The sequence below is a fragment of the Pleurodeles waltl genome, chromosome 5 (assembly GCF_031143425.1).
Source record: "Pleurodeles waltl isolate 20211129_DDA chromosome 5, aPleWal1.hap1.20221129, whole genome shotgun sequence".
Classification (NCBI taxonomy): domain Eukaryota; kingdom Metazoa; phylum Chordata; class Amphibia; order Caudata; family Salamandridae; genus Pleurodeles; species Pleurodeles waltl.
This window is the reverse complement of record NC_090444.1, coordinates 1,174,581,122-1,174,608,380: the sequence shown is the minus strand read 5'-3', so window position 1 is coordinate 1,174,608,380 and position 27,259 is coordinate 1,174,581,122.

Below are 27,259 nucleotides of genomic sequence, written 5' to 3'. Positions count from 1 at the left end.
GTGGTCATTGTTGCATCTTGGCGCATGTACATGCAGTGGTAGCCATCCTGGAATTCATTTTATGTGCAAAAACCCTCTCAGAAAAATAATCTCTCAAAATGAGTTCTCTCATACACAAAGCATTCTATGATGGTCTCTGGTGCGAGAGGGCATGGCTTGAAGAGCCAGCATGGCGGACATGTAATAGCGGATATAATGCCCATTTATCCTTCCTAATCCGACTGCAGTGCGGACAGAGGGGGCCTGGTAGGGATGCGGTGGGGGACTTGGGAGTGTACCATTTAATATCACTGCAAGTCTCCCTGCCAGGACACACGGGCAGCTGAGCGATCCAACGGCAGCGTTGCGGCCTCCAGGACAAAATGGCGTGCGGAGGAGCGGATCGCACAGCTGAGGGCCCACGACGGCCCTGTGATCGACGGCTGACAGGAGCGGTGCAAAGAGCGCTGGGGGTCCTATGGAGCTGGCGGCTGGGCTGCGAAGGCAGAAAGAAGCGTGTGCCACGTGGCCCCCTGCGGGTGAGGTGAGCAGCCCCCACGTCGTGGGGGGGGAGCCGGGGACAGTCAGGGTACCCTGGAAGGGGGTACTGCTGCTGCTGTGAGGCCCAAATGTGGGGAACTCTTTATGGAGCAGAGGTCCTCTGAGGCTATTTTGACTTCAAAGGGGGCAGATACAGTCTTGACTGGATTTGCTGCAGCAGTACACTGAAGACGGGACTGCGGTGTGTGCCTCGTGCGTGCAAAGGTTGAGTTGCTGAGATGGGATGCGGCGGATGCTGCTTGGCCCCGAGCCTACACTAAAGCACTATTGCCTGGATGAGAGGAGCTGGTGCCGTGTGTGTGATGAGACAGTAGAACAGACGGCACGGACTAGGCATTATCCCCGACTAATACTACTCCCAAGCTACAGAACGCTCTATAGCAGCGGATATACTGCGCCGGAGGAACTTAATACTGCAAAATAGCCTCAGCTGCCTTTTTTCACAGATGTTATGCTCTCGTCAAGCGGGCTCTGACCTGACCCTTGTGCGGCTGGCATTTCGTTAAGGGATGCTCAGTGCGGGAGGCAAGCGAAAGCTGTAACAGATAGGTCCTGTTGCCCCACGGACGACTTCAGGTGGCCAGCCATGGGACATCGGCGAACTCGGGGGTTGCCACCAGTACCTCACCGTAGGGGATCTTCACTCCGGTCCATGGCAACCATGGATGCTGTGGAACGACCCAAGGCATTAGAGGACTAATTACATGCTGTGCTGCTGTCCGTTGATAACATGCAAACCTCTTTGGAGTCTAAAATTGATACGGTCTCCTCTGATTTAAGTCTCCTTCATGTGGACCATAGGGAATTGCCAGATAGAGTGACGTTGATGGAACGAGATGCCCAGACGTTACCGCAAAAAACGCATAGCCTGGAAACCTCCCTGAAAGCGCTTACAGACAGAGTGCGAGTACTGGAGCAGCGTGCGGAGGATGCAGAGGGCAGATCCCGCAGGAACAATGTCCAACTGGTGGGTCTACCTGAGGGAGCTAAGGGACATGATCCTGTGCAGTATATGGAGAACTGGCTGTGAACTGCACTTCCATCACACTCACTCTGTTTCTTTTTTTCCATCGAGCGGGCACACCGGGTGCAGACCAAGCGACCTCCGGTGGGTGCTAACCCGAGACCGCTGGTGATCAGATTTCTCCACTACCGAGATAGAGACATAGGTGGTCATTACAACCTCGGCGGTCTTTTTACAAGACCGCCGACAGGACCGCCGTGCTGAAGACCGCATTATGACCGCTGGCAGCCCTCCGTCCTTTTCCGGACAGAGAGCCGCCAGCAGCCATACTGGCGTTCGGCGGGGAAGTGGAGGTAGCTCCACCTCCACCGCCCCGTCAACAGAACACCTCCCACCGAATCACGTCCTGTGATTCGGCGTGGCGGTTTTTTGTTGACGGGGTGCTGGCGGCGGAGCTGCCCCCATGGATCCCGTCCCCTCCAGGAGGATCAACGGACCAGGTAAGTTGATCGTCCATTAGGGGAAGGGGGCGGGGGGTGTTGTGTGATGTGTGGGTGCATGGGGGTGTGCGTGTGTGTATGTAGAGGGGGTGTGTGAGAGCGTGTATGCATGCGGGGGTGTTGTGTGTTTGGAAATGAGTGCGTGTCTGTCTGTATGTATGTCTGTATGGATGTGTGCGTGTATGAATGTGTGTGTGGCTGTTGGCATGTATGTTGGTGTGTGTGCAAGTATGTGTGTTGGTGGTGCCTGCGTGCGTGTCGGTGTGAAAGTGTAATGTTATGTTGGGGGTGGCAGGGGTGGTGGGGGGTGTAGGGGAAGGACTCTGGGTGGGGAATTCCCTGGCACTGATAGTGCTCACCGCCATGGATTTCATGGCGGTTCCAAACCCCATGAAATCCATGGCGGTCAGCCGGGTCATGATACCGCCGGCAGTATTGTGACGACCGCTGGGCTGGAGACCCATGTCTCCAGCCCAGCGGTCGTCTCTGCCCTGGCTGTCGGATCGGAGAAGTGGCGGATGACCATGGCGGTAGCCGCCATGGTCATAATTCCAAAAAATTTACCGCCAGCATGTTGGCGGTAAGACCGCCGCTTCTCCGCCGACCGCCAGGGTTGTAATGAGGGCCATAGTATTAAAGGAGATACGTTCAATGGTGGAGGTGCGGATCGGGAGTGCCAAGGTGATGTTCTTCCTCGACTACACGATGGCTGTGCAGAAGCAACGTAATAACGTCCTGGTAGTGAAGCGGCACCTCCGTGAGATGGGTTACACTTATTCTCTCCTCTTCCCGGCTAAGGTCTGCGTGGTGACTGCTGACACCACGCACTTTTTTGTTACCTCTGTGGAGGCCTGGCTCTGGCTTGAAAGTTCCGATGGTGATGCCGAATCTTTGCTAAGATCGGAGCTGCAGAGAGGCGGTGCCACACAGAGGCATTGCAGAGGACAGCGCAGGTGTGACGCTGCGCTTAACCTCAGCGTCTCTTTTGCCACCCGCGGTCGGGCCGCCACTCCAAGTATCAGAGCGCCTTCCTTACCATGGCCCGCATTTTTGTATTTCTTTGACGGCGCGTTTCAGGAAGCACATTTCATGCTCCCGGTCGCACCACCCTCATAGCCTATCTCCCTGACATATCTTCTTTCTCTACCTTGTGGGGGGGCTCCTCTTCTTTTTTTTTTCTTCTCTTTTTTCCTACTTTTCTCTGTTCACTTAGCCTTTTCTTTCTTCTGGTCTCCATGTTGTCTTCTTTGTGTTCCTTTTTCCCAGAATGCTTTTTTCTTTTATACTGCTACCTTTTTCCTATTGTTTTCTTTTGGCCTTTCCCAATCCAAGATGGTGTTGCTCTCTTTTCCTGTTTTGTCACTTTCTGTCTCCCGGTATATAAGTCATTCAGTCCTGGTCTTCTTTGTGTTGCAAACACTTCCATTTGGTTATGATCCTCGCTCCTGTTTTGTCGTACTTTTCTCCAGTTCCTGCTGCTTTTGATTGAGATTTCCCTTTTTTCCTTTTTTTTTCATTCTTCGTTTTTCCTCTTTTTCAGGAGTTCCTATGTAGAAGTTTTTCCCACATTTTTTTTTTTTTTTTCCTCTGGGACTCCTTCTGGGGGGTATGGTCTGCTTAGGCGTTCCCTGTCAAGCAGCATCGTGGCTACTAGAAAGGGTCACCCTTATCTTGGTAAGTCCAGAACCAGCAGAGGACAAGGTGCTCTTTCAAGTTCCTCTACCAAAGGTTAGAAGCATTGTGCACAGCGTGACAGATTGCAACGCCAAAACAATCTGCGTTGTACAAAAACCATGGAAGGACCACAGGAAGACGTTGTAGAAAATGCACAAGCCATGCTACAGGCAGTTCAACAACAAGCTCAAGAAGTGCAGCATTTGTGGGCTGAGAATACTGCGCTAAGTCAAGTCATGTCTTCCTGATCAATGGATGTACCACTTGTGTCCACCTTGACACCTCGGTATTCTGGGGATCCGCATAAGATACAAGGATTTCTGGATGCCTTGGCAGTTTAATTTTTTTTGCCTTTCGCCCGATGCAATTTTCATTTCATACGGCCAAGGTGAGTTATCTGATCAGTGCCTTGTCTGGCCCCACACTAGCTTGGGCAACTCCTTTGGTCTCTACGGAAGATCCGGTCCTGAATAATTATCCTGCTTTTTTGCAACTCTTCAAGCAAATGTTCGAGCGACCTGGGTTAGAGGCAGCTGCGGAGGAGGCCTTATGTGATATACAGCAAGGCAATCAGAGGCCTTATTACAACTTTGGCGGTCTTCACAGAAGACCGCCGAAGCTGCGGGCGCCAGTATACCGCCAGTGCTGGCAGTATTTCTGGCTCCCTATTTGATAATGAGAATGATAGAACCCTTTGGGATACCAATACGAGTTGGTAGGATAGCAATTTTGTTGATAAAACTGAGATGTCAAGGATATGGTTCTCGTTTCCCAATTGATATATGGGTTGTGTCGAGTCAACCAAGGTATTTCTAAAATCATTGTGTCGTTTGGTGAGGATTTGAGATCAAAAGCGATATGTTCTTGGTGTCTCCCAAAATGCAGACAGAGAGTAGGAGTAGACTCCACCACAGGCCCTGAGGTTAAGGGGGAGCCAGCTATAGTGTGTACTTGCTCTGGCGTTTCCTTAGGAACATGTGAAATACCTCTGTCCTTGGCCCAGGTCTCATCCACATAGATCCCATTATCACATTATTGAGTCATGCCCTTTGGCTTAAACAATGCACCTCCTATTTTCCAACGATCCATGGATTTTGTGTTTTCTGATTTATTGAATCAGAGTGTGGTGATCTATCTGGATGATATCCTAATATATTCCCGTAACCCTGAACAACATACTGAACATGTAGATTCTGGAAAGACTCAAACAGAATCAATTATATTGTAAACCAGAGAAGTGTGAATTTCACAAGACTAAAGTACTGTATCTAGGGTTCTGCATCAATAAGACAGGAATAGCCAATGATCAAGACAAGGTAAGAGCCATCCTAGACTGGCCCTCTCCCTCTTCTGTAAAAGAAACTCAGTGTTTCCTTGGACTTTCGAACTTCTATCGACAATTTATTCAGGACTTGCCCATCAACAAAGTTATATCACCCAGCCTATTAAAAAAGAAAATCTGAAGAAGGCATTTGTCTGGACCGATAGTGCAGAATGGGCCTTTCAAGATTAAAGAAATCCTTCACTCAAGCCGATACTAGAAAAAAATGTATAGTGGTAACTGATGCTTTGGAAAGAGCCATAGGGGCAGTTCTACTTCAAAGACAAAACGATGATGGAATGGAACATCCTATCTTCTACCTCTCACACATACTAACAGAAGCAGAATGCAATTACTCAGTATTAGAACAAGAGTTACTTGCTCTCTAGGTAGCATGTAAAGAATGGAGACACTTCTTAATGGGTAATAGAGAACCTTTTGAAGCAAGGACTGACCATCGTAATACACAATGTCTTTGAAGTTTCCAATGCCGTAACAGTCGTCAAGCAAGATGGGCTTTCTTTTTTAGTCAATATGATTTTGTGATAACCTACATACCCGGATCTCAGAACATAGTGGCTGATGCATTATCCCGTTGGTATCCTGAAAGTGCCAATACCTCCTCTCCACACCTCATTGAACCCAGTCGAATCATCGGAGTCACTCAGTCCTTTCTTGATCGTGTTAAATCTGAGTACCAGTTTCTTTCACTTGAAGAGTGGGATAAATTGACTCCTCAATTACAAAAGGAGCAAGACTACTTGTGTTATCAAGACACTCTTTTCCTACCTACTAAAAAGGTACAAACCGAGGCCTTATAGATGTGTCATCATTCTCCTGTAGCTAGGCATCGAGGAGTCAAGAAGACCCAAGAGCTACTTTTACATTCTTTTTGATGGCCTACTCTTAAGGACGATGCTGAAACTTATGTAGCAGCATGTTGCGTATGCGCTCAAACTAAAATACCTCAAACTAAACCTACAGGCTTATTGATGCCCTTACCTGTTCCTTCAGCACCACGGTGTACCCTGTGCACAGCTTTTATATGTTCTCTACCGTCCTCTTCAGGCCATCATGTTATCATGGTGACTGTGGATTCCTTCACCAAGATGACTCATTTCACAGCCTTAAAGAAATTACCCACAGCCCCTGAAATCAGTTGTATATTCATGCAAGATATTTTTAACTTCAATGGCATTCCACAGGAGGTTATTTCTGTTAGGGGACCACAATATGTGTCATGTTTTTGGAGGGCTTTTCGTGCTTTATTAAACATTGATGTGTCCTTTTCATCAGGATTTCATCCACAAACCAACGGTCAGACTGAATGCTTGAATCAAGAACTCCAACAATACTTACAATGTTTCTGTATTGCCCCTCAAAGTAACTGGTCAGATTTTCTTTCTCTTGCTGAATTTTCCTACAACAATACAGTACATAGTGCAACTGGAACAACCCCTTTTTATTGCACCTATGGTTTCCATCCTAAGGCTTTTTCCACTATTCCTCGTAAATATTCATCTATTCCTGCAGTCACTTCATTTGCACAACGAATCCGCCATATGCAAGGCCTAATCCATACCACCCTTTTGGCTTCCAAACAAGCAATGAAAAGGAAGGCGGATCGTCAATGTCAGGTGGCACATTTGTATCAACCAAGACACAAAGTATGGCTTTCATCCAGATTTCTACCCTCATCTTTCTCTCAAAACAAATTCAAACCTCGCTTTTATGGTCCATTTCGTATACTACAAGTATTGAATCCTGTTGCTGTTAGGCTAAAGTTGCCTCATACTTGGAGAGTCCATCCCATTTTTCATGTGTCCCAGTTAAAGCCTTTCATCCGTACCACCGACGTTTTCAACGTCGTCCTCCCCTCTCTGTGGATAGCCATCCTGAATATGAGGTGCAGGAAATCTGTGATTCTCGATTTTTTTCGGAACAGACTGCAGTGTTTGATCCACTGGGAGGGTTATCCTCTCAGAGACTGCTCGTGGGAGGATGTATCCTCAGTCCATGCTCCCCGCTTGGTTCATCTTTATTTTTTTCTTGTTTTCCTGACAAACCTGGCGCCTCGGAAAGGGGGCCTACTGTGATGCTGCACTTAACCGCGACGTCTCTTTTGCCAGCCACGGTCAGGCCACCACTCTGAGTATCAGAGCGCCGTCCTTGCCGCAGCCCGCATTTTTGGATTTCTTGACGGCGCGTTTCAGAAAGCACATTTTGTGCTCCCGGTCTCACTGCCCTTATAGCATATCTCCCTGACATATCTCCTTTCTCTCCCCAGTGGGGGAGGGGGGGGGGCTCTTCTTTTCTTCTCTTTTTTTCTTACTTTTCTCTGTTCACTTAGCCTTTCCTTTCTTCTGGTATCCATGTTGTCTTCATTGTGTTCCTTTTTCCCAGAATGCTTTTTTCTTTTATACTGCTACCTTTTTCCTATTCTTTTCTTTTGGCCTTTCCCAATCCAAAATGGTGTCGCTCTCTTTTCCTGTTTTGTCACTTCCTGTCTCCTGGCATATAAGTCATTCAGTCCTGGTCTTCTTTGGGTTGCAAACACTTCCGTTTGGTGGTGATCCTCGCTCCTGTTTCATTGTACTTTTCTCCAGGGCATGCTGCCTTTGATTGAGGTTTTCCATTTTTTCATTCTTTGTTTTTCCTCTTTTTCAGGAGTTCCTGTGTAGAGTTTTTTCCCACATATCTTGGTCAGTCTAGAACCAGCAGAAGACTGGGGGCTCTTTCAAGTTCCTCTACCAAAGGTGAGAAGCATGGTGCAGACCGTGACAGTAGGATGAGAGCGCGTGAAGGGGGGAGCCTACCTGCAGTCCCCAACCTGGAACAAAGAATACAGGAACAGCGTAGTGCACTCCAACAGGCGGCCACACTTTCGAATGCAAAATGGTGCACTAGCCCAAAAGCACGGGGCTCCCACTCCTCAGATGGGGAAGGTTCTGTTGCTACGTCTGCCATTCTCCTTTGAGCTCAACTGCCCGCCAGCCTAAGGCTTGTCACTCCCTATGAACACAATTGTTATAAATGTATAATACTTCATCTGTAGCCATACACTCTGTACCATTTACAGGGTGGCATATGTTTGACTCCACATGCTACTGAGTTTGATAGGCCCTCAGCTGGTTGTCCCTACCGTGAGGATACCTTTATATTGATTTAGTTGTTCTTAACTGGTTTGGGTGGACACAGGATCCGGTGTACTGCTCTTTCGGTATTCATTATGACATGGCTTCAACATGTTGATTTTTTTATTGTTTGCTCATATCCCAGTTCCGCACTAGGCGACACATGAAGGCACTCACCACACATTGTTCAGTCCTTTTGCACACCACATGGCCGCAGTCAGATGTGTGGCATCTATGTTCAGCACCATCGTTTATTGGTAATATGAAAGATGGCACGCATTAATGTAGTTACGTGGAATATACGTGGTATGCACACTCCTGCGTGCAGATATGCAGTCTACTCCTATCTGAAGCGACATGGTGCCCATATTAAATTGTTGCAGGAATCACATCTAATGAGTTCAGAAGCAGACACACTTAGAAGAAAATGGTGCAGCCAAGTGTACTCCACAAACTACTCATCCTGTGCGCGAAGAGTGCTGATATGGATCTGTCCGGGGGTTCCATCCCATCTCTTAGAACAGGTTCCGGACACAGATGGCCGTTATGTGTTCGTCTACGGCCGGCTAATTGGCCGTCAAGTTTTCCTTGGCAACGTATACGCTCCCAATGTAGATCAGGCTACTTTTCTGAACAAACTCAGTCAACTGCTGGCGCGCTGGGATGACATACCATGGCTGATTGGGGGAGAGTTCAATTGTGTATTAGGTACGTACCTTGACTGATCCTTTCCACCATTAGCACGCACCACTGCCATATCCAATGCCCGCTCTCTTGTAACATGGGTGCACCACTGGCAGTTGACGGACGTTTGGCGATATTACAATGAGGAGACCAGAGTGTACTCCTTCTACTCGGCACCACATGATCTGTATGTGCGGCTCGATAGATTATTCTACACAGCCGCTCTGCTTCAGGGGGTTGCGGGGACGGGTTATTTGGGCCGTACTCATTCGGATCACAATCCTCAATACCTTCAGCTCAACTGGGGTGGGTCTTTGCAGTCCCCTGTTCCTACGTGGAGAATGCAGCCAACTGTGCTGGAGGACTCTGCATTCCGCGAGTCGACAGACCAACAGATCATTAATTATTTTGAGCTAAGTGCAGTCTCTGCATCCTCCCGTTCGATAGAGTAGGACGCGTTTAAGACTGCATTGAGGGGTCACTGTAGAGGTTTTGGTATTGGAGCACGTAGGCAGCTGGACCGGTAGGTGTCCGAGATAGAGCGACAGCTGTTGCGACATGAGTCGGAAGTCGTGAAGAACCCACGTGTCCTTTCCCGATTACTAGATGTGCGGAAAACCCATGCAGAGCTTCTTGAGCGATTGCGATGCCTTAATTACGCGGCACACTCTGTTAATGTACATGCACAGGTGCGTATGGCCGGTGACCTACTTGCCCGCTTAATAAGGCAGGAGACCACCCCTAGCTCTGTGCTATCTATTGGGACGCCGTCCGGTGAGTTATTGTACAAGCAGGACTTGATACATGAGGCATTTCATACTCATTACGAATCTCTATATGCCTCTATATCCTCTACTCTCCCACGGATTGTGGAGCAGTTCCTTGCAGGAGTGTCTCTGCTCCGGATTACAGATGAGCAATGTCTGGAATTAGATGATCCTTTATTGTTGTCTTAGATATGGGAGGCCATTTGCAAATGGCAAGGCACCTGGCCCGGATGGACTGCTGGCTGAATTTTATAAGGCCTATACAGTACATCTGGCCTCTTGGCTGCTCGCTCTATACGAGGAGTCCTTGACGCTAACATGCTTTCTCAATACATTATGAGAGGCCAAGTTAGTCTCCCTTCTTAAGCCGCATGAGGACCCCACTGATCTACACTCCTATAGGCCATTGGTGCTTTTAAACACAGATTATAAAATATTAGCCACGGTGATTGCAGCATGTCTGGCCCCACTGGTGCCCTCCTTGATACATGAGGACTAGAACGGGTTGCACAACATCTCTAAATCTACATAGATTCTTACCTGTGCTACGGTATGTTCCCCGACATTGGCCACGGGCGAGTTGCTTGGTGATTGACCTGGAAAAGGCGTTTGACTCGTTGGAGTGGACCTCTTTGCATTCCTGCCGAAATACGAATTTGGCCCTCACTTTATACAATTGGTGAGATTGTTGAACACGTATCCATTGGCCCGTAGCAGAATGGAACGCTTGGTGTCGTCACCCATACGAGTCAGGAGAGGCACAAGGCAGAGATGTCCACTGTCTCCACTCCTTTTTGCTCTTGTTGTCGAGCCGTTGGCAGTTGCACTCCATGAGGCGGGACGCAGTTGGGGGATACCACTGGGTGATGGGTCACACGTTGTCTCTCTGTACGCGGATGACCTTCTGGTGTATATTAGAGACCTGGCAAGTTTTCCTAGTAACATCATGCCTCTGCTCAACGAACATGCAAGGGTTTCTGGACTGCAAGTTAATTGGACCAAGTCCTGTATTTTCCCGTTGTCACCTCTGACTCCTCTAAGCCAAGCATCTAGATCCACAGATATTGCGTGGCAGCCTGCCACATTTAGGTAGTTAGGGGTACAGGTATACCATGCAGAGTCTGATATATTAGATATATTAGATATATTAGATGGGAACTTGACATGTACCACGTCAGATGGCATTCTGGAAGACATTGCCATGACGGTCATGGGAAGGGTGGCCCTTGTTAAAATTATAGTGCTACCTCGACTAATATATTATTTTGTCAAACTACCTCTCTATATTCGAGGCTCTTTTTTCTGGGCCATAGAATGAGAAGTGCGTAGATTGATTTGGAACATGTCCCGCTGCAGAGTGACCCTCTCTAAGCTTTATCGCCCATTGAAACAGGGTAGTTTAGCGCTGCCAAATCTAGAACACTACTATATAGCTACGCAGTTGCAATCGGTGGCCAGTTGGCTCTCATCGAAGCAGTTAGCAGACACGGCCACAGATCTTCCAGCGTGGCCACAAAGTAAGTTGCTAGGCTTATTTCATCCCTGTGCGAAATCTGCAGCACCAACCCCTCTGCTACTGAATCTAGTATTTTGTTTTTGTCCGCAGATGTTGTTGCCTCACCAGAGACACCGTGCCTTGTGCACCAGCCATACCATTGTTGGGAACACCATGTGGCGCATGTGACACGTCGGCTGTGGAACTAGCAGCTTGACATGCGGTAGGAATATACACACTAGGAGACCTCTACATAGATGGCAACCTCAACACTCATGGCGCACTGATGGAGGTCACCGGACTGCATCTTGGTACCTTATGCTGTACAACTCCCTTAAACAAACATTGCAACAAGCATGGGGAGACCTCACAGTACAACCCCATATGCACTACACACTACAGTACCTACATATCTTTGGGGACGGAGGACATTTAATACACTGGATAGCAGACTCCCTATGTCTCCATATGACTAGCCCACTCGTACCCCTTCGAAGGAAGTGGGAGGGAGATAGGGGGAACCGTTCACAGACAGGGAATGGGTAACAATACTAGAGACCCCCACGTATGTACCTCGCAATATGCGATTTCGCCTTATTCAATATTATGTCACACAAAGGGCATACCTTACCCCCGATAAGATCAATAGATGTCAGTGCTTAGGGGCAGACTTGCTACACATGATATGGCCATGTCCCGCTCTGAGTCAATATTGGACCTCAGTCCATGCACGCTTGATGTATTGTGTGGGCCGACCCTTACCATTGACCTGGGAGGTGTGTGTCCTGGGATTGTTTCATAGGGGTAAAAAAGTGAACGCAGCGTCCTGTTTTCTAGATCTGGGGTTGTTAGAGGCCAAACGCCTTATTACTCGTAGATGGCAATCTTCTGAGCCACCAGCCTATGAAGCATGGCTACGTTCACTGGCTATTTGGGTGAGGGCAGAGAGCACGGCCCTCCAGCGCGAGGAAGCATTGGGACTGCGAAAATATCCCCTTGCGACGCAGTGGGAGCTAATATTAACAGACCTGTATATACCGCTGAAGCCGGCACTTGCTTCACTTTGATTTCTTGGAAATTGGTGATGGAGTTTTGGCAGCGACCACACTCGGTTCAGCATGCTACAGAACTGTACCTGTAACACAAATGCACACTCCCTTCAGATGTGGGGATTCTGCACTGATTGAGGGCCACATGGCATAGATGTGTGGGAGTGATGTGCTAGCTGTTTATAAACTGTACAACAATTTTACTGAATTCATAATGTGGGTGCTCAGATTCATGTTGCCAGCGACTTTGTTTCCCCACACCCCCATGATTGTTGTTACGACTTGTAATTGATAATGACCAGATCGGTCAGATGTATTATTACAATCAATATGTCATGTTAAAATATAAAAGCAATAAAGAAATATACAAAAAAACAAAATGAGGGTCTCCGGTGCATATGGGCAATTTGTTTGTACTTTTGTTTTGGTGTGGGGGATGATGTAAGCGAAAGATCAATTTGCAATGCTTTGTTTTAAATATGTAACTTGTACCCCTGATACATTGTTTAAAATGTCATACTGGCCTACAGACAGTGTACTAGATGTATTTGAGGATTGTCTTCTCGTAATATAGGGCTTGGACATCTCTTCACTTTAAGGCTTGTTTAGAACAAATATTTGTGGACAGGAGTTTAATTTTAGGGGAGAAAGATGTCCCTATACAGCAAATAGCTATATAATGTGTTTTCCCAGAAACCCTCTTGATTGGTAATGAACCTTCCATTATTTGTATTTGTGTATACTGTCTGCTGCTCGGGAATTAAGAGCAAAGGCGTACAAGGGGGACAGAAGTGTCCCAGTTAGGGTAATAGAGAGTTTAGCATCAGTAAATAATGAATCTTCAAGAATGTTAATATATAGGCGGAGCAGGGTCAGACTGGAAGGAGAACTTTAAAACACAAGTTTGGGCCTTAGTGGGGAAACGTTTTTTAAGGATAGAAGATGGATTAAAAAAAACTAGGAACACAACAATCATATACATTATAATTATTGTTTAAAATTGTTTGAATGTATTCAGTCATTTATATTCTGGTGTTAATCGTATGTATGTGCATGCGTTTATATGCACTCGCTTATATAATTGCTGTCTTTTTCTTATATTTGTTTCCTGTGTGTGAACTGCATGGGTTATAACCAATACAAAATTTAAAAAAACATTCATTACAAAGGACTAAAAAATAAAATTGTACATCTCTCCTTCAGAATGTGTGCTTCTTTATGGTTACCAGATCCTTAAATGTCACTAGCTTTCATTTAAAGTAATTTGCATTGTTTTACGAAGTTAGTGTGTTTTTATTGTTTGGTACCTGCAAGTCTGCTTCTCGGTGGGTAGACGCCTTTCTGCCTGGTATGTGTGCAAAGGTACCTGCGTCTTTTGGTCTGTGCATGGTTGCGTTTATGACTGAATGTTTACTTGTGTATATTTTGCCTTTGAACATGTGCATGCGTATTGTGACTGTGCGTGCACGATACAGAAAGCAAACTGATTGACTTCTTCAGTAAACGTTTGACAGGGAAGGGTGACTCTGGAACAAGATTACAAGTATATGTTTGATAAAAAAATTCAAACAAACATGTTGGATGACACTTGGCAACATGTAAGCAACATTTCCTTTCAATATACACACAACAATTCCTAAAATATATGCACAATTTCCCAAGTGTGCAGTTTCAGGAGGATGTTAACCCACGCATTACTTCATTATTAAATAGTGAAAAATAATGCTGGGCATTCCCCACGCAGTATTATTTGCATAGTAATGGCCTCCAAAACACAAGTTTCAATTGTCCACTAATGATTCATCTTTCACTCATCCTTCTCAGATTTCCACAAAAAAGTTGTGACTCTAGAACACCAAAAATAGTACCATTTTAATCACACTTTTTCATGTTATATACAGCTTAATAAGCAATCTTACCAAGCTTTTCAACATCATTCTTTCCACATTCTCCCACAATAATCTCCGATTGTGTTCTGTTGCGCTCCAAGTTTAGTGTATTACGTACTCCTTGAAAGGTGCTTACCTCAAAGACTCCAATTATATAAATCTGTTTCTAGCATTGCTGTAGCTTAAGACAATGCTTAAAATATGAGCTAGATATCTGATTTTGCTGACATGAAGCAGCTTATTCAGTTGGATATAGCTGCTTTAATTTTACAACTGTCATAAAACTGCAATGTATAATCTTAACTATCAATAACATATTGCTGTATAAAATATATTTGACAGCTAAATGACCAAATATCAGTCAAATGTTGTTCTGGTAAATCATTACCAATATTAATATTAAGATGTATTTCTTTTCATTTAACCAAAAACGTCAATACCCTCCAAATTTCAACATATCAAAAATAAGAACAATTAGATTTGTTCTGAAAAGGATTGCAAAGTACTTGATACTAAGGGATAATTACTTTCCTAAAATAAACCATACTTCCTGTTCAATTCTGTTCAAACATTTGTATGTGATTGTCTTGTAACGAGCATCATCAAAAACATGGTGTCTTGTAATCACTTTAACAGATCTCTCAGGTTGACCATGACACTGTAAATTCTAAAACTGTTGGGTCAACAATTTGCTTGGCGCTTTCCTCTTGTTGCTATGTTTCATAGTCATCGAACTCTTCCTTTCCTGAAAAGTCTACTAGATTATGGGATATCATTGTGCTAGCATTGATAGCCCGAGAAAGAATAGCTTACCTGAGTTGTCATGTTGATAACTGTTTCTAGCAGGTGGCAAAATGTGAGGTGGAACTGGTAAAGAAAACACGAACATACAGACTGCTCAGTGGTCATAATGATAGTTGTCTGTTCGGCTATGCAAGACTCATGGACTGCGATTATAACTTAACAGTATAAAAAGCAAACAAAACAAACGTAGTAATGCATTTCTTGAAAAAGGTCATCGTTCAGAATAGCACCATGGAAAATAACATTTTAAATGTAATATTTTATATTGTGTGCGTGTGTGTGTAGATATGAGATCAAAGTTTCATTGAAAAGTTTTTTCTTTTGCTAAATACATTGGAGACATTTAACAAACACACATAAACAGGTAGGGAGAGAGGGCAAAAAACATGTTTGTGTGAATAACTTTGCTGCTGTAATAAATCGGCATGACATTCGTCAAGATGTTACCACATTAGCCCATTGAAGGAATTCCCAGATTTCATGTAGATCTGACAAAGGGGAGGGCAAAGTTAAAGTGGGTTTCAAAAAGTTTCTGATTTACTAATAAATTGGATGTAATTCTACAAAGCTTCAAAACACATGGCATACCCGCCCCATGTTTAGCTTAATCTTGAAATTTTGAGTTTCATGCAGAACTCCCCTAGGAATGAAATTACCCCAAACTCGTTATGAAATTAGAACTTTACTCAAGAAAGTGCCTTTGCTTAGTTTGGTATAACTGTTCTGTACTTTTAGACAAACTAGGGTTACAAAAATGTGGGATGGACTTCAAATTGAGAGATCTGGAATAGTAATCCTCCCCATTAAAATTTTGGTCCAACCATCCATTTCAAGTCTGCGGTTCTGGTTGGCCGTCAGAAAAAGATAATTTTCTGATGCTTCTACCTTTGCATACAATTGACTTGATCCATGTTCCGGTTTAAAAAATAAAAGAGAAGAGCTGAAAAAGGGGAGAGGGATAACGTTCCCTGGCCCATGGAATAATTGTAGGCCCCCATTTGTTAAAGGAGTAGAAAAAATAGAATAGAAAAAGGGACATTTTGCAAAAGGCTTTGCAGACCATGTTCAAGAGTTAATGACCCTCTGAGCGAGACTTCATGGTTCACAAACTCTTCTTCTCTAAGGGCTCTTGGACCCTTATTGGTCCACCCTCTCTGGCTCTCAGCAAACCATGCAGAACACGAGAAGACCAACAAGGACCCACATTTGAAAACCCTGATTAGTGTTTGAAAATATACATAAATAATAGTCATATACCATTTGTATATAATATTAATAATGATAAAAAGAGGCCAATCTCTCCTTTGCAGCATGAGGTAGGTTGAGCGAAGGCCTAGTTTTTGGGACAGGCCCTATTGCCAACCCCCACTGCACATGGTTGAAGTATGCTTGTAGCCCAGAAGGGAATACTTTAATGGACGTTTTATATCCTATATCATACAAAGAAAACTGCACTGATAAACTGCGGTTAAAGTCACATTCTTATAGGACTGGTGGTAACATCTTGATATACACACATATTATTATATATAAATAGAGCAGTGGATCACATCTTTAATCTTTCTTATGTCACATTAAAAAGATTTATTGCATATGCTCCTTTGTGTCTGCAGGGAAATGTAAATCAATGAAAAATTGCCAAAGGCAAGCAGAGAAAGTGTCTTTCCGTTTTCTCACTGATAACATTTACCTTGCCCTTTTTTGAAGTAAAATTCAAGTTGGTTCATTGTTGTTAAGTTGTGATACAGAATTATTTCCTCGCTTTGAACAGTGTTGTGCCTAATTTAGTTGAAATGTTTAAAGGACAAGTTCACAATAGAAACAGATACGTGCATTCCATTTAAATGCCATACGTTCTAGTCTGCCTGATACCTTTACTGATGAAACACTACACCTGCTAAATTCTAAAGTCACAAAAGGTGAGGATTTTAGTGTTCATGCTAATGAAACAGTAGAAATGTATGTAATTACCTTACGAGAAGGCAAAAGAGTTATATATTCTTACCATAGCTGTATGGTTTGAAAAAGGCAGAGGAGCCCATGGAGGTTTATAGGCAAGGTACCAGGTCCAAATTGCAACCGGCTGTAAATATTTGCTGTCACTGGATGGTACAGATGTGTTGGATTTGAGAGTGTAAAATTTTCTAGCATTCGCATCAACAATTTTCAGTTCTATTAAGGAGACTGAGGTGAGGATTATGCTTCTCTTTATATGCTTTATTTTCTCAGCGGCCAACAAATGGAAAGCTTTTTAAACACTACATTTCCCAGTATAAACTATTACAGTCACATGACTAACAATAGAGAGTGTCTCTATAAAACGTGTCAATACCAAAATACTTCCTCTTTCTTTGCAGCACTAAACACAGTTAATATACGGGATCCAAATCAACAGGCCAAATCAGACCCAGAACTTCAGTCCCACAGGCACTTCGGGTCATCCCAGTATACATCCCATGGAGCTGGAAAGAAGTGAGCAGCGGGAACGTCCCCCTCAAGCTGGGCCTCAAATCAAGATGAAGAGTAGAATCATCATTTGTCATCTTGTCCTAGGAACAACAAACAAATACGAGCCATAAACCTTGCCTCAAGTTATGAAATAATAATCACTGTGAGAACCAAAACAGGGAGGGAGCAATATAGAGAAAACATAATTTTACTCATATATACAATATATACATACAAAGATTACAATACCAATATATATTTTAAAAATCTAGTTGAGATAATCCCCACCTCCGTGTGCTTAATAGAATTGAAAACTCTTGATGCGAATGCTAGAAATTTTTATATGCTATGTCGGGACCAGAGGCTCCGATTATGCTTGTTTAAAGCTGTCCCATCACCACTGAAGAAACATCTATTATAGGTTTGTAATAAAAGGTTTTAAAAGAAGACTCCAATGACCAATCAGGGGCCTTCAAAATTCCTTGCCAAGGTAGCGTGAACCTAGAGAAAAAGACTTTGATGCCATAGCACCTCCAGTAGAATGATCTCCAAACTTTGAAATGTCTATCCCCGCTTCTGATAAAAGCCATTTTACCCATCTTGCTAAAGTAGCAGAGGAAACAGGACTGTATGGTTTTCGCAGCGCAATCAATAATTGACTCTGATCGTTTACTCGCAATTCTGCTGTACTTACCTCATAAGCCTTCAAGCATTTAACTACACAAAGCTTGAGAATCATCCGGATAAGCTGGATAAGAAATTAACCTGGTGTTACACTTTGTTCTTTGGGATACCACCAAAGAACCTCCTTCCGGAGTAAATTGGTGCACTGCCAGGTCCAGTGCCCTTACATCTGAAATTATTTTTCATGAAATAAGGCATAACAGCATAATCAGCTTGACAGACAACTGTTTCCTGGATAGATACCTATTGCTCGGCCAAGCATCTAAAAATCTAAGGACCACGTTAACATCTCAGAGATCAGAATACTTGGAAAGGGGGCGATTAAGCACCCTAATCCCTCATATCATCTTCCACACAATGGGTAACTGGCCAACTGGTCTCCCACCTCTAAAGGAATGACTAGCGGAAATGCCAATGCAGAAATTATTAATTGCCCTTTTAGCCATCCCTGCCGCTGCCAAAGAGGAAAGAAAATTGAGGATCATGGTGCAATCTGCATTAAAGGGATCTGCACCATGTGTACTGCACCAAGCACACCAATGTCTCCAGGCTGAAGTATACCTTTTGTGTGTCCCGAGGCCCATGGTTGATTAATGTAGTACTGAGCCTTTCTCAAAGGGCTTGGGAGACTCCATCTTTCCCTGAAAGATACCAGGCTTCAAGTGACAACTGATGAGACTGGATCAATGGGTGTGGGAGACCCAAGGGGTCTAGAGGTAGGTTCCCATGCCAAGGTAGGAGACCCACAGGCTAGCTCAAGAACGATGGGGAACCATGCTTGAGACCTCCACAGGGGAGTTATTAATATCATCTCCACTCTGCCATCTCAGTTGAGCCAGCACTATGGGTATCATCATAAATGGAGGGAAAGCATAGGAGTGGAAAATATTCCAGTCCTGCAGGAATACATCAATCGCTTTCGCTCCCGGATCTGGGTAGCAACTGAAGTACACGGGCAGCTGAGAATTCAGGCATGACGCAAATGACTCTATGTCACAGAGGCCCAATCAGTGCATTAAGGGGTGAAACGTCTTCAGATGAAGCCTCCAATTGCTGGCACCCCTTAAGTGGCGAGAGTGCCAATCTGCCACCACATTCAGTTGACCTGGCAGGTATTCCACCATCACCGAAATTTGGTTCTGAAGGCAGAAATGGCAAAAACCCATGGCTATTTCTGAAAAGAAGTTTGGACCGAGTGCCCCTGAGTTTTTTCACATAGCGAACCGCTGAGATATTGTCCATGCTGAGTAGAATACAACAATTCGCTTTCTCTACCATGAAACTCTGGATTGCAAAAGAACCAGCCGAAGCTCCAGGCAATTGATATGTAGAGCTAACTCCGTTGCCAACCACCAGCCACCTGTGGACACTGGGCCACAATGGGCTCCCCAGCCCCAATGGCTGGCATCCGACTTTATAATCATTTCCGGCATCGAGCCAAAAATGGCTCTGCCCTTCCATGCGTTCATGTGGTTCAACCACCATGAAGTCTCCATCCTCCTGTCCTTCAAAAGAACAATCTGCTGTGAGCAAGACAGACCCTTGTTCAAGTGTGACCGGTCTTTCCACTGCTTGTGTGATTGCTTGTTGAGTCACCTTTTAAAAGTGTTATTGTGAGTGGTACTTTCAGGGTTGCTTCTTTGGTTTTCCTCTAACAGCTTTATAAACTGGATGTTGATTGTTCTGTCTGGTTCTGCTGTCTTATTTGTGACGAATGGGTGAAGCTGTTGTCATTATGCTGTTCAGTTTTACATTGTCAATTTGGATACATTTAGAGTCTGCGTCCTTTTATAATAAATGCATTTTTGTACTGTTTGCGGCACCCTAATGTCCGCTCTGGTGGAAGGAAGAGAGACAAAGTGGTAATCTTTATTGTTTACCAGTAATCTTTATTACACTGAGCTCTACTCTACTGTACTAAAACCTTCATTTGGTATCTCTGTGTGTTATTATTTAATGAATGGGAGGCCAGGTGAGAGGACAATGCTTATTTACCCACCAACAGGATTATGTGGGGGAGGAGTTATAATTGAAAATTGAATATTTTTTTAGGAAAAAAACAGGGTGCTTGTCTTCACAGGTGGGTGAAATATTATTATGTAAGCACTGTGACGAGGAAGAGCTACTTCTTTCGAGATATGCAGAACTGAAACTCACCACTGCCTTCCAACAAGCTGACTTTCATTAAGCCATGCAATACCACCAAAGAAAACAGCTCATATTTTGTTTTAAATATTGCTGCTGTTTTTCAAGTGGTTGGTGTAGGAAGCTAACTCTCTATATACTATCCCAAAATGAGATATAGTGTGCACAGAGTCCAGGGGTTCCCCAGAGGCTTAACAGAGGTTAAAGTAGATAATACTAATGTTCTCTTTTGTGGCAGTATGGTCAAGCAGTTAGGCTTATCAGAGGGCAGTGCAAAGCATTTGTTTTACACACACAGTCAAGAAATGAGGCACACACTCAATGACTAACTCCAGGCCAATTGTTTTTATATAGCAAAAATATATCCACTTTATTACTAGAACCAAAAGATCTTTGTTGCAGGTAAATACAGCTGTAAGTATCAAGCAAATGTATCAAATGTACTTTGGGTTTGCAGATAAAGCAGTTTACAAGTAAGTAACGCTTTTCAATTTTAAAAGTTGACACTGTGCAATTTTTCATAGGAGTCAATAGGGTCCTGGAGGGGAAGCGTTAGCACATTTAACAGGTAAGTACAGGACTTATGATTCCAGTCTTTGGGGGTTGGGATGTCAACAGGTCAACATTTAGGCTGACCTCAAAAGTGCACCACCAGCAACATGGGGCCGGCTGGGTGCAGAGGTCAAAGTTGGCATCAGGTTTGCAATGGAAGGTTATATGACGGAACACCGAATCTTAAACTACTACTAACCTTAACAACGAGGTCGGAACACCGACCTCGTCTTTACTACTAATGATTTTACCACGAATGCCTTAACAACGATATTTCGTTGTAAAGGCATTCCTGATAAAATCATTAGCAATAGGCACCATTCACCCTACATCCCACACCCCACACCCCCAACCCCACCCCAAAACCTAAAACCCCCTGACCCCCCACCCACTCCCCAAAACCAAAAACGCCCCACCCCCCCAACCCCACCCTAAAACCTAAAACCCCCTGACCCCCCACCCACTCCCCAAAACCAAAAACGCCCCACCCCCTCAACCCCACCCTAAAACCTAAAACCCCCTGACCCCCCACCCACTCCCCAAAACCAAAAACGCCCCACCCCCCCAACCCCACCCTAAAACCTAAAACCCCCGACCCCCCCTCCCCAAAACCAAAAACGCCCCACCCCCCCAACCCCACCCCAAAACCTAAAACCCCCGACCCCCCACCCCTCACCAAAACCAAAAACGCCTCACCCCCCCAACCCCACCCCAAAACCTAAAACCCCCGACCCCCTCCCCAAAACCTAAAACCCCCCACTTACCTGATTCTTCACCTTGTCATCTGCGTCGTCCTCCTCAGCCGACTCCCTTGTTTGTACCTTAACCATGCATGTTCGTTGTTCAGGACATGCATGGTTAAGGCACAAAATAACGAAGTCGTGGTTAAAGAAAGCGTTGTTCCGCTTTCGTTAACCAGGACTTCGTTATAAAAAAATCGGCATAAAGGATGTTTACCCAATGGAATCCTATGAGGACTTGGGGTGCTCGGTAGAAAGCAGATTGCAGGTAAGTACCTGTGGTTTCAGGACACAGGCCTGGGGGGTTTCCGTCAGCACTGGGGGGCCACAGGTTCACACCAAATGCGCACTCTCAGCAACACAGTAGCGACCGGGTGCAGGGTGCAAACACAGAGCTTGGCGCCCAATGCTTTTCAATAGGGGGACCCCAGGGGTCACAAAATATGCTGCAGGCGAGGTCCAGGGGATCAGTTTCGGGAAACCAAAGACTGGACACGCAGGAAAGATACCCGCTGGACGTTGCTGGACCTTTGTTCGTATTCACCAAAGCCAGGCAGGTGCAGGGGTCTCCTTGGGCGGCAGGAATCTTCGTAAGATCCGGTCGCGGTCGGGGGGGGGGTTGTTCTCCGGATTCAGGCTGCAAGCATCATTGAGTTGGCCAGGAGGGGTCAACCAAGAATAGACTCGAAGTCAGAATCACCTGGGGACCTTCTCTAGACAGGTGAGCCACCTGTACTCGGGTCATAGACCTCTGATGCAGAGTGGGCAGGGCCCTGTGATCTGGGGCGGTTCTGGAGACCTTTTGGAGCTTCCTTCTGGACAGGGCCGCTGTCCTCGCAAGTTCTTGGTCCTCTGCTGGGCAGTCCTCTTGCGGTTTGTAGAGGTTGCTGGTCCTGCAGACAGGCTGGTAGGACTGCAGCGAAGTCAGTTGTCGTCTGGAGTCTTGTCTGCTGGGGTCGGTTTAGCAGTCCTTTTTCTTTCTTCTTGAGATCATCAGGAATCCGGTGAGTAAAGTTCAGGGGTGTCCCTAAATACTAGATTTAGGGTTGTTACAGGGGTCAGAGGGCAGTAGCCAATGGCGACTGTCCCTGAGGGTAGCTACACCCTTCCTGTGCCCACTCCCTTTGTGGAGTGGGCACATTCCTGTCCTTATTGGTCCCTCACCTCCAAGCCAAGATGGAGGATTCTGCAAGGAGGGAGGTCACTTCAGCTCTGGACACCTTAGGGGTGATCCCAGTTTCAGTGGTCACTCCTCCTAGTTTTACCTAATTTTCCCACCAGACCTGCTGCCGAACCTGTGGCTTGGTCCGGGAGGTGGACATCTCCACTAGCAGGGGTGCACTGTAACAGGAGGCCTGAGCCTTTAAAGCTCAAGTGTTACAGTTCCTGCAGGTGGGAGGTGTGAAGCACCTCCACCCAGAGCAGGCTTTGTTTTTGACCCAAGAGGGCACAAAGGCTCTCACCCCATGGGGTCAGAAACTTGTCTGTTAGTGTCAGGCTGGTACAGACTGGTCAGTCCTGCACTAAAGGGTTGGGTAAAATACAGGGGTCATCTCTAAGATGCCCTCTGTGTGCATGGTACTATAAATCCAACACTAGTGTGGGTTTATTGTGCTGAGAGATTTGATACCAAACTTCCCAGTGTTCAGTGAAGCCAGCAAGGAGCTGTGGAGTAAGTAATGACAAACTCCCAGCCCATGTACTTAATATGGCCGCACTGCACTTACAATGTCTAAGAATGGTCTTAGACACTGTATGTGCATATTGCTCAAGCAGCTATGCTCTCACCTGTGGTAGAGTGCACCCTGCCTTAGGGCTCTGAGGCATGCTAGAGAGGTGACTTACCTATACCACAGGTGGTGCCATGTCAACTTTACCTTTTTCTCCCCACCAGCACACACAATCTGCAATGGCAGTGTGCATGTGCTTGGTAAAGGGTCCCTTAGGGTGGCACAATCCATGCTACAGCCCTTAGGGACCCTCCCTGGTAACAGAGCCCTTGGTACCACTGGTACCTTTTGCAAGGGACTTAGCTGAGTGCCAGGGGTGTGCCAATTTTGGAAACAATGGTAGGTTTAGGGTCAGAACACTGATTCTGAGGCCTGGTTAGCAGGTTCCCAGCACACACACAGTCAAGTTAGCATCAATACAAGGCAAAAAGTTGGGGCGGGTGTAACCATGCCAAAGGGGGCACTTTTCTACAGCTGGTAATACAAAGCAAGAGCACACGTTTTCCCCTGAATTATCATCAGTTGTTTTGCAGATTCACATCTCTCTCTGTATATGTGCTAGGTTATCAATCAACACGTTTATTTTGGTTCTTTTTCCTCATTTCAGGATTATTTCGAGAAGAACATTGAATAAAAACACCCAAGCAAATACAAAGTACAATAAAAGTGGATTTTGCCATAAACGAGAAGCGTAAAAATCAAATACAGAATATATTCACAATAAATAGATACCTGAGACAGGATAAAAATATAAACACATCCTGTCATTATTATGCTTGTTAGCCTCTGTTGGGATCCACAAATACTAGAAGTCAGCCTGAATAAAATTCATGAAAAATCTATAGTAGCAGGCTTAGGCGTTTCTTATTGAGCCATACACAATATAGATACATACCTAAAGCAAACACAATAGGCTACGAGGTGTCAATTGAAAAATTCTTACAGTGTGCAAATACTGGCGAAAGCACAAATTAAGGCAAATGGGGTGAATCCTATTCTTCCTTGCTACCAGGCAAGTCGGACTAAAAAAAAAAAGTGTTCGATATTCTCCACACTTCCAGGTGATTACACAGTGAACAGTGTATACTAGAGGAGTGGGAGATGGACCAACTAGATGTAAAACCTTTAATGCAGAGTACTAAACTGAAACCTCATATGAAGTGTCTTTGCTAAAGATGGGTAATTTTGATCTACAAAGACCTCAAGGAAGGGTAAAGTTTTAAATTCCAAAGATGTGGCTGTACGACCCTAACACCCCCCATGGCCTTCAATTGTATCTGTTTCACTATTTTGGGGGAGGGGAGCAATACCGTTTTTTTTTTATTGTGGCTTTGGAAGCACTTGTTAATGATGTTGGGTCATTCCACCATTTATCTAGTCCTAGCATGCCTAGCCAAACTTACATGGCAAAGCTAAGGTGAGATATTAAAGGTGTCCGATTTCAAAATGTCAGTAAGGCTCAACTTTTAATGGGCCAGTTCTTTTATTGTCCATATGAATACCCAGTATAAAGGAGGTGTCAGGCAAGGCAGTAACGTGCCCAATTCTACTTAGCTCAATGTCAAAGACTCAAAGTGATAAGAGGAGTGCTTGTGGGAGGTGAAAAAATAGATCTGGCAAAAGTATTTTCTGCTGCTGCCAGTGCCGACATATTTGCATAGCCCCAAACCTCAGCACAATAAAGGCATGTGGATTATGGCTTATTTTTGTGAACCTCCAAAGCTGGAGAGGCAGATCTAGTCATCGTTGTACATTGGAGCTTGAAGAGAACACCAGCCCTATGCTGTACAATAGGTTTAATCTTTTCTGTTGGAGGCTCCTGGATGATTACTATTGATCTTAATGCCCCAATAATCAGATCTTTCCACCTTCTCTAGTTGTATATGACCTACATGTATATTACCCTTAAGAGACCTGTTAGGGTTCCTAGCCATGTGTTTTGTTTTCAAGATGTTGATTTCAAGGCCCCTATGATCACAATAGGTTTTAAACTTGGCTAAAAGATTTTACAAACCATTTAGCGTATGAGATAGAAGAAGGGTGTCATCTGCAAAGCATGAGGCAGGTGTAGGCAAGTAGTTTAATTTGGGCGAATCATGAATGCAGTCGAAACGCGTTTTAAAAACATCATTGATATAAATAGAGAAGAAAGCGAGGGCAAGAACACACTTCTGCCTAGCCCCTCTGTATACAGGAATATGATTAGTAAGCTCACCCTCTCTGTCCGAACGGCCTTGAACAAAATTGTTCTCATGTAGTTTGGCTAAAATGGAAAGTAGTGTAGTAAGGACACCCAATAATATAGGAGAGTCTCATAGTAACTGTCTAGGAACAAGTTCGAACGCTGACTGTAAGTCTACAAACACGACATGCAAAAGATCTTTTAAGTTATTGATTTATTTCCAATGCATGAATGAATTAATGAAAACCAAAATAGTTGATTAATGGTACCTACTCTTGCTCTAAATCCATCCTGAAAATGAGATAAAAAATTGCTGGCTACTATCCACTGTTCAAGTTATTAAGAACTTGTGTGACCAAACTCTTTTGGGGATTATCCACTTATCTCATAGGACTGTAGCTCCCCGGTAATGCTGTACCCCTTGTTTTTCACATAGGTATGATTTCAGCGCCTCACCATGTATCAGGGATCTCTGCCCCTTATTATGGTGTTAGAAAGTAAATTTATATATGGTGTCATCAATCAGACATCATGACGGATGTGATTCCCTGGAATCTTATTCAGTCTTGTGCTTTACCTGGTTTCACTATATCTATAGCGGCCTGTGTATCCGTCATGGAAAAGAAAGGACTCTCCACAAGTGAGGGGTATAAAGGGTCTAAGCAAGGTTGAGGGTTGGCCAGCCCAGATAATCACCAAAACAGGAACAAGAGAATAAAGACTCAAAGAGGGAGGCCCATGAAGATGGTTGGATATGATAATGAGTGGGAAAGCATCCCACTCTACGGCTGTGGACAGTTGTATGCCAGAATTAAGTCATGTCATTAGCCCTTAAAGCCTCTACAAGATCTGCCCAAACAGCCTCATCTCACTCCCTTTTGTTGATGTTAAGAATATGCCTGTAGTGTACTCTAGCCTCTATAATTGAGGATGGCACACCAGATTTTACTGCTTGGATGAGAAGAGTTTTTGTTTTACAACAATTTGTGTTATAGCATAGGCGACCCTTAATTTTAACAGAAGGTGCTACAGATAATGTCAGAGTGGGCTGTTGAAAAATACCTTTTAGCTTTTTAAATAATCATTGATGGATCTCAGTAATGGGAATTTCAAGATGGATGCATATACCTGTGGATTCCTCACCTTTTCAATACCCCAATGTGCCAGCATTTGATGGAAAGTTTTTCTCTCTAGCTCTCCACGTTGACGAGGATGTCACAATAGCACAGCTTTGCACTCAACTCCGTCAGACCTCATCGGAGCCATAGAAAGTCCTCACTGGCATGCTGACGTCAGTTCCCCTTTTTCCACGCCTTCGATGCTTAATGTTTTTCCTACCTCTCTGTGTTCGTTACACTGTTTCGAGGGAATCAAGGTTTCGTTGTCTCGATAGGCGACAATGTCTCCACCTAAGCAGTCAGGTTTCAAACCTTGTTGGGAATGCGGAGGCCAGATGTCGGTTACAGATCCGCATGAAGATTGCCATGACGTCAGGGCTGTACTTCGTGATGGAGTATGAATCCTATGGTTCTGTAAGGAGAGAGAAGCAAAATTATTCTTGGCCAAGGTGAAGAAGGACAAGTGAGGCCACCGCAGATCCTGACCTCGGGTGGAGTCGCCATCTCATCAGTCTTTGAGGTTGCATAAGAAGAGACAACGTCATTGTTCCCGGCGTTGGTCTTCTTGAGAAGTGAGTCCACGGCGTCTATCTCCTCCTCCAAAGTTGCCTGAAGGTTCCCCGGTGCCTTCCTTCGTGGAGATCCTGGCATGACCTACGACTCCGGTGGTGCAGTTTTCTCTGGTGACTCTGCCGGATCAGGAGACTGAAGTGGTCATGCCGACGTCAGGAACTGCTTGACCTCCTCAAAAGGAGCAGGAGTATTCTACTTTCTCAGCTCCTGGGACAGACCCAATGAACTTCTTAAATGCTATGTATAACATTTTCAACAGGACAATG